This window comes from Rhinopithecus bieti, unplaced genomic scaffold (assembly GCF_001698545.2).
Source record: "Rhinopithecus bieti isolate Rb0 unplaced genomic scaffold, ASM169854v2 scaffold_3858, whole genome shotgun sequence".
Classification (NCBI taxonomy): domain Eukaryota; kingdom Metazoa; phylum Chordata; class Mammalia; order Primates; family Cercopithecidae; genus Rhinopithecus; species Rhinopithecus bieti.
In genome coordinates, this window is record NW_016804227.1 from 1,714,584 (window position 1) to 1,722,899 (window position 8,316).

The 8,316-nt window shown below is 38.8% G+C and overlaps 1 pseudogene; it reads left to right on the top strand.

Moving 5' to 3' along the window:
- The first annotated feature begins 1,208 nt into the window (after positions 1-1,208).
- LOC108526519 (serine/arginine-rich splicing factor 3 pseudogene) lies at positions 1,209-7,628 on the top strand (annotated as a pseudogene).
- The last annotated feature ends 688 nt before the right edge of the window (positions 7,629-8,316 follow it).

Consider the following 8,316-nt stretch of genomic DNA (forward strand, 5'->3'; position numbering starts at 1 on the left):
TTATTTTCCAAACCCTGGAATAGAGGTATTTGTGCTGAGCTATAGCACACTCTCTAAGGGTGAAATGACAAGGGAAATGAGTTCTTGAAGGTAGAAATGCAGACAGATGTTTGGGTGCCAAGTGGTTTTCTGATTAAACCATGTCCTTGGCTTCATCAACCACATCCTTCAGCCCACTAAACCAAAAACCCAGAGAGTTATACATAATAAAAAAACAGGACGCTTCCTTCCATGTGAAAAGATAGAGTAATATACACAGAGTCTAAAACTGTTTCTGTCATGGAGTAAGAGAATTCTTTATTTCAGTCAAATGACAACATTTATGTTAATTCCAAAGAGCAAACCATATGTCATCATGTCTTGGTATTGCCAAATGACAAAATTACTGAGTAGCAAATCATTTCTGACTGTATCCGCAAGCCTATAGTTACACAATTTAAATATTGTAGACCATGCTCGTCCCTGTCTGCAGCACGGTGACCAACCTAGGAAGCCCCAAATCTTGACATCAGGAACTCTGCAGATGAGCTCTGAGTGTCCACTGCCAGAAACGAGTCTTCCTATGACTTGACTACATTCCCTCATAGTCAGGTTGTCATTATCTACATGTGCCTCAAGCTTTTTGTGGATTTTACTCAGTAAATTTAATTCTAATATAGTTAGCCACTCTTGTCAACAATCTATGGTTTTGGAAGGCCTCCTCCACCAACTGCAGTTGATGTGTGCCAAAGGAATGCAAGCTAATTTTACCTAAGCTAAAGCAAAACATAATTAGGGAATTAAATCTGCTATGTAGGAAGCAAGCCAAAGGGAAACATAAATAATTATCACAATCACTCCCAGGCCCTTTTAATACCACCTTTAACTGGGAACTGTATTTGTTCGTTCAATTGCTGAAATAATGTCCAAATATAAGATTTGACTGCAAGGTTAGAGCCACATTAAGAAAATCATCCCCCAGTACAGTCACTCTAAGAACAGAAACCAGCTAATACCAAACAATGAGGTAGTGTTGGTTCCATTCTCTTGCATGGTTTTCACATTTTAAGTCATTACTTGTTGGTTTGGACTCTTATCTGCAGAAGTCATTTACAAGAGTAAATTTTAGTGCAGAAAGATGTTTTAGTACAAAACCATTATGGAAAAATAATTTTAACAACAACAAAAAAATTTGTTCTGCTCTTGCCCCTTATCCACCTGAATTGGAAATGGACCTGAATATTTCTCTTTATTCAGCGTCTTTAGCAACCTCACAAGCCTGCAGTATATAGTTACTAGGCAACCATTAAAGCAGGGTGTTTATACCATTAGGCATTAATTACAGTGGAGCTTCATTTTTCTTAGAAAGTTTAAAAACTATATAAATAGGTTGTGAGATCAGGCCCTTTTCTCCTCTGATTAGAAGTGTGGATCCAGCTGTAAAACCACAGCTGAGATTTTTCTTTCACTTGGGAATACGCACCGTTCAACACAAAAGGAAATTTAGTATTTGAAGAATTAATAAGAACACTAAAGATGTTGTCTTTGGATTTTAATACATATGCATATGGCATTTATGATTGACTCAGTGAGGATTTACTTGGGATACAAAAAGCAGGAGAAAAGCTATGCATGTATAACTCTCCTGTGCCAAACTGTGAAATAAACCAATACATTAACACTTCCTAGACAATCATAATCAATTGTCATATACCAAATTAATAGAGTTTCAAATACATTTGGAATTTTTGAGATGTAAATTTTACCTTACCCTGCCTCAAATCTCACTTGATGGCAATAGTTTGCAGTTGTCCTTTTTTACCATCAAGACTTTTTATATTAATCCAAATTAGTTGGGGTTATTTAAAAATCACCCGGAAATGTGATGACATCATTTGAAAATACATACATATATATAGTAGGAGCTGTTCAGTTAACCAATAAGTATACAATATAATTTAATTCATAATATTTATAAAACAATGTCATGGCTAGACTTGAAGGATTAATTTATTTCATTTCTTGATTCAAGAACGGAAGGGAAAAAAAGCGTTGGTATTGCTGTTTTCATTCTGAGGAAGGTGAAATTGTAGAATAATAAGAAAAAATACTTCTAACAAATCATAATTAAGGTCTAAGCAGCTTGAAATGTTTTATTCTGGCAATTAAATAAAAATTTAACTACTGAAAATGTTTCATGCTAGCAATGCAATCAATATTTTTTTCTTATGGCAAAAGATAAATAGCCACATACTGGTCATTACTATCATAATCATCATGACAACCTCACTCACTATCCGTTTCAGCATTAACATCTTTGTTAAGAATCAGTTCAGTTGGGACATATTTTACCACTACTTTTTTCCTCCCTTTGACGTCTGTTAAGGACCTCACTTTGTTGGCTTGCAGCCGCCACCTCCTGACAATTGATCATCCAAAGGACACCATGCCATCTGATTCTCAAAACACATTTGCTTGACACTCTTCTGCCTTGACCAGCCCTCCATCCTCACCCAATGTGGCCACAGATGCCATTAGAATGGTGGAGGAGAACTCCACTCCCAGACTTTAAAATTTGAGGTGGCAGCAGGTTAGGAATTGAACTGAACCTGCTAAACATTACCTGACTTCGAATAGTGGGTAAAGGCACCCCATATTCAAATCCACATTGCATTGTTCTATTTTCTGTACAGAAACATTTTTACAACTATAGAAGAAAACATAACCAGAATCATAGTTTTGTGGGGATTTTTTGAGATGATTCCACTCTCATTGCCCAGGCTGGAATGAAATGGCACGATCTCAGCTCACTGCAACCTCTGCCTCCCAGGTTCAAGTGATTCTCCTGCCTCAGCCTCATGAGTAGCTGGGATTATAAGTGTCTGCCACCATGCCCAGCTAATTTTTTTGTATTTTTAGTAGAGACAGGGTTTCACATGTTGACCAGGCTGCTCTCGAACTCCTGACCTCAGGCGATCTGCCCGCCTCAGCCTCCCAAAGTGCTGGGATCACAGGCGTGAGCCACCTCGCCTGGCCAGTTTCGTGTTTTTATTTTATTTTTATTTTTATTTACTTAAGAGAAGGTCTTGCTCTATTACCTAGGCTGGAGTGCAGGGATGTGACTACGGCTCACTGCAGCCTCAACCTCCTGGGCTAAAGAGACTCTTCTACCTCAGCCTCCTGAATAGCTAGGACCACAGGTGTGTGCCACCACACCTGATAATTTTCTTTTTTTTTTTTTTTTTTTTTTTTTGCTTGAGACAGGGTCTTAGTATGTTGCCCGGGCTTGTCTCAAACTCCTGGGCTGAAGCCATCATTTCACCTCAGATTCCCAAAGTTCTGAGATTACAGGCATGAACCATTGTGCCTGGCCCAGAATTGTAGATTTAAACATGAGCAGTAAAGAAACAAAGCTGCTAGAACAAAAATATTTTCATGAACTTGTAATCAGAACATAAGTTCTTCATTTTAATGTTATCCAACTTATCTTTATCTTGTATGGTTAGTGTTTTTTGTGTCCTGTTTATGAAATTTTTGCTGAGCTCCTAAGTCACCGAGATGCTGTTTTCTGCCGGTTTTCTTAAGAGTCTCATCCCACACATGCCCAGTTTAGAATTCTGCCTAATTTTGAGAGGAAATTGCATGCATACTTTTGGGCTCTTTTCTGAAGTGTCTTCCTCCTCTGGAACTTTGTCCTTCAAGTCCGAGACTCTTGGGCAACTACCGAAGCCTGAGCTCTATCTTCTTAGCCCAGTAAAAGTCATCTTTATTCCCCAACTGCCCCATTCCCATCCTAGCTCTTCCTTCAAGAATCATAGCTTTTAGTGCCAGGCGCAGTGGCTCATACCTGTAATCCCAGCACTTTGGGAGGCTGAGGTGTGTGGATCACCTGAGGTCAGGAGTTGAAACCAGCCTGGCCAACATGGTGAAATCCTGTCTCTACTAAAAATACAAAAAATTAGCCAGGCATGGTGGAGGCCACCTGTAATCCCAGCTACTTGGAAGGCTGAGGCACAAGAATCACTTGAACCCTGGAGGCGGAGGTTGCAGTAAGCTGAGATCACACCATTGCTCTCCAGCCTGGGCAACAGAGCGAGACTCTGTCTCAAAAAAAAAAGAAAAAAGAAAAAAAAGAATCATAGCTCCTAAAGTCCTGTCTGCACTCACGGGTTGCCAATGCCTTTTAACAGTTGTTTTATACAGGTTGTTCCACTTTTTTATTTCAGGAGGAGATTTGGCCCAATACTAGCTTCTCTGTCATGATCAGAACTGAAAACCACACTTACTTTTAGAGAGTATTTATAAGAAAACTTACTAATGTTTCCTTGCCTAATTGAATCATAAACAGGACTGTATTATTTGTTTTTGTATCCTGGGAGTGAGGTGAACCCAACTTAGACTCTCTATTTGCCATCGACAAATAGAGCCCAGGCACAAATCTGCTACCTCATCTGTAGTTGACATGAAAAACCAGGCTAGCAATAAAGGGCCACATTGCATTCATGGAATATAATACATAATACATGTAGAACAAAGCCATCTCAAATGTGAAGATTCTAGTACACTCTGAAAACTTTTGGCAGATTTTCTGAACTTCGAGGTCAAATGAAGATTAGTGGGTCTGTAAGAACATGAACTCTACACTAGTAATATCTGACACTGAGCCCAACACATAACAAGCAGTCAAGAAATATTTATTCAGATTAATTGAATGGAATAGATGTGTGGATAGATGGAAAGATAAATGACTAAATGGATCAAGTAAATATTACTCCTTTCTTACCTTCTCTCATGAGCCCCTTTGACATTGCAGTGAAGCCTATGAATTTCTTCTCAGAAAAAAAGTTTTAAATACATAAAATAAAACACACAAGATCTTAAAGGAAACAATTATATTAAAATCCAGTGATCAAAATTCTGCATATAAAAAACAAATTTATAATGTAGTGTGGAAATGTTTCTTTATTAGCATAGTAAATAACAAGATATAGTGGTGAACTTCATAATTAATATAATTTTGAAGTTTCCATGATTGTAATTTTTTTTTTTTGAGACAGAGTCTCACTCTGTTGTCTAGACTGGAGTGCAGTGGAGTGACCTCAGCTCACTGCAACCTCAGCCTCTGAGTTCAAGCAGTTCTCCCACTCAGCCTCCCAAGTAGCTGGAACTACAGGTGCCTGCCACCATGCCCAGGTAATTTTTGGATTTTTAGTAGGGGGGGGTTCGTCTTGTTGACCAGGCTGGTCTTGAACTCCTGACTTCAAGTGATATGCCTGCCTCAGCCTCCCAGAATGCTGGGATTACAGACGTGAGCCACTGCATCAGACCCCATGATTGTAAATTATATTTTGAAATATCTGCAACAATTGTATTGAGATTTAAACATATCTGTAACTTCTGCTATGACACAGTCCCAGATACTACAAGGTCTCTTATGGCCTGTTGCCTTGAGTTATAATTGAAATAAATGCTCACTATGAGAGGTTAGGAAGCATTAAAATATTTAATTTTAATTTTTTTAAAAAGTTCATGTTTAAAAATTTCATGTTTATAAAATGTACATATTAAATGTGTTAATTAAATTGTTTTGAGAGATTAAAATTTAGATGTGATAGGTCAACTAGGGTATGCTAAGTAAGAGAGAGCTTAGAAGATCACCAAATGCTCTGTCCTCCAAACAAATACAACTTAGGTAGCATACTCTACAGTAGTAGTTAAATTCAAGGTTACATTATTAAAACTTCTTTCTAGCTGTGTGACCTTGGACAAGTATTATGTCTCAGTTATCTCTTCAGTTAAGTGGTAATCATAATGGCTCTTATCTCTACAGGGTTGTTGAGAGGATTACATTAACTCATTTAAAGCACTTAGAATAGCGTCTGGCCCCCAGTAAGTTTTGGCTCTTATTACCATTTTCATGCTCTTCATATACTTATTAAATAATTCACAATCACTCTAATATACATAGAGTTTCAGAAAGAAATAACTTGTTGAATTCATAAAAATGATTCTACAACTACACAACAGTCCCAACAAGGCTATTTGTATAAATTTTTAATTTTAAACCAAATATTCCATGATTTTAGATTAAATATTAAAACTCTCAATAAATGCTTGCAAAAGTCTTAATAGAGAAACTCAGGATGAATCATATAAATTGGAAAGTCGCTGCCATTTCATGGATTGCTGGCTGAGTGACAGCATCAGTGGGTGCTGGGGCAGAGGGAAGTGGGAAGACGAATCGGAGGGTGTGGATTTGAGCCTGCACATTTTTACAGTAAATCAACAGTCACCAACCTTTTTGGCACCGGGGACCAGTTTCACGGAAGACAGTCGTTCACAGGGGTGGGTGGGGGATGGTTTCATGGATGAAACTCTTTCACCTTGGATTATCAGGCATTAGTCTCGTAAGTAGCCCACAATTTGGATCCCTTGCATGCTCAATTCACAATAAGGTTGGTACTCCTATGAGAATCTAATACTGTGGCTGATCTGACAGGAAGCGGAGCTCAGGTGGTAATGCTTGCTTGCTTGATGGCCACTCACCTGCTGTGCTGCCCAGTTCCTAACAGGCCATGGACCAGTACTGGCAGGCACCCAGGCTGTGGGAACCCCTTCCCTAGATCTGGAAATACATCATGATTCCTATCCATTGGACAATGAAGTTTATGTAGGTAATCTTTGAAACAATGGCAAAAAGACCAAATTGGAACAGGCTTTAGGCTACTATGGACCACTCCGAAGTGTGTGGGTTGATTTTCTTCAATTTTGGAGAGCCCTGAGATGCAGCTGATGCTATCTGAGAGCTCAGTGGAAGAACACTCTGTGACTACCATGTAGGAGTGGGACTGGCATGGCGCAGTGGCTCACACCTGGAATCCCAACACTTTAGGAAGCAAGGTGGTCAGATCACTTGAGGCCAGGAGTTCGAGACCAGCCTGGCCAACATGGTGAAACTCAGTCTCTATTAAAAAAAAATATATAAATATATATAAATATATCATGTCATGCTATTCATCTTTCCAAAACACTTCTCTCTCACTCAGCAAAAAGCCGGTGTGAATATAATGCCTGCAAGGCCGTATATGTTTTGGCCTCCTGCTACCTCTCTGATTTCATCTCCTCCCCTTTCACCTCATGCTTGCCACATTGCANGGCACCTGTAATCCCAGCTACTTGGGAGGCTGAGGCACAAAAATCGCTTGAACTGGGGAGGTGGAGGTTACAGTGAGAAGATAAGGCATCATTGCACTCCAGCCTGGGTGATAGACTGAGACTCGATCTCAAAAATAAAATAAAATAAAATAAAATAAAATAAAATAAAAGGAGTGGAACTGTCAAATGGTGGAAAAAGAAAAGTAAGAAGTAGAAATCATGGCCCACCTCCCTCTTGGGGGCCTTACCCTCGAGATGATTATCGTAGAAGGAGTCTGCCACTTTGCTGCAGATCTCCAAGAAGGAGAAGCTTCTCTCACAGCCAGAGCAGGTTCCTTTCTAGAAACAGGAGAAGAGAGAGACCACTGTCTTGGGAGAGAAATCACAAGTTGTCCCGATCCTTCTCTAGGTCTCATAGCAGATCTAGGTCAAATGAAAGGAAATATAAGACCAGTTTGCAAGAGAAGAGGTGTACAGGAAATTACTTCATTTGACAGGAGTATATACAGAAAATTCAAGTTTTATTCGAAACTTCTTAAACTTGTTTCATTTTAAAGATGTTTTAGTTGTTCAGATTTGTTTGTCTCTTGAAACAGTGACACACAAAGGTATAATTTTCTATGGTTTGAAATGGATCATATGAGACATGAAATACCAAGAATTGTTACTTTACAATGTTCCCTTAAGCAAAATTGAGCTTGCTTTGAACTTTACACATAGACTGATAATAAACCTCTAAATCCTGCCCAGCAGAAGTGTTTTTTTTTTTTTTTTTTTTTTTTAACACAGAAACAACTGGCAAAAATTGAAGTAAGATTTGCTTTTTTTTTTCATAACTAGAATACAGTATGCAACTAAGTTGCACAAGCAGTTTTTAAAAGCTGCTGTGAAACACAAGCCATCAGGTAAAAAGAAACACTGCACTCTTAAGTTAGAGATTTTTAAAAAACCCCACAGAAGTCCAAAATCAAGTTGCTAGCACCTATGGTTCCTGATGAGGGTCCTCTTCCTAGCTTATAGATGGCCAGCTTCCTGCTGCATCCTCACATGGCCTTTCCTCAGTGCATGTGCAGAGAGAGAGATTTTTCTCTTCTGCCACCCACTAATAATACAACCATAAGGACTTCACCTTCACAACCTAATCTAACTCTAATTACTTCTCAAAGACTTCTCCAAATATCA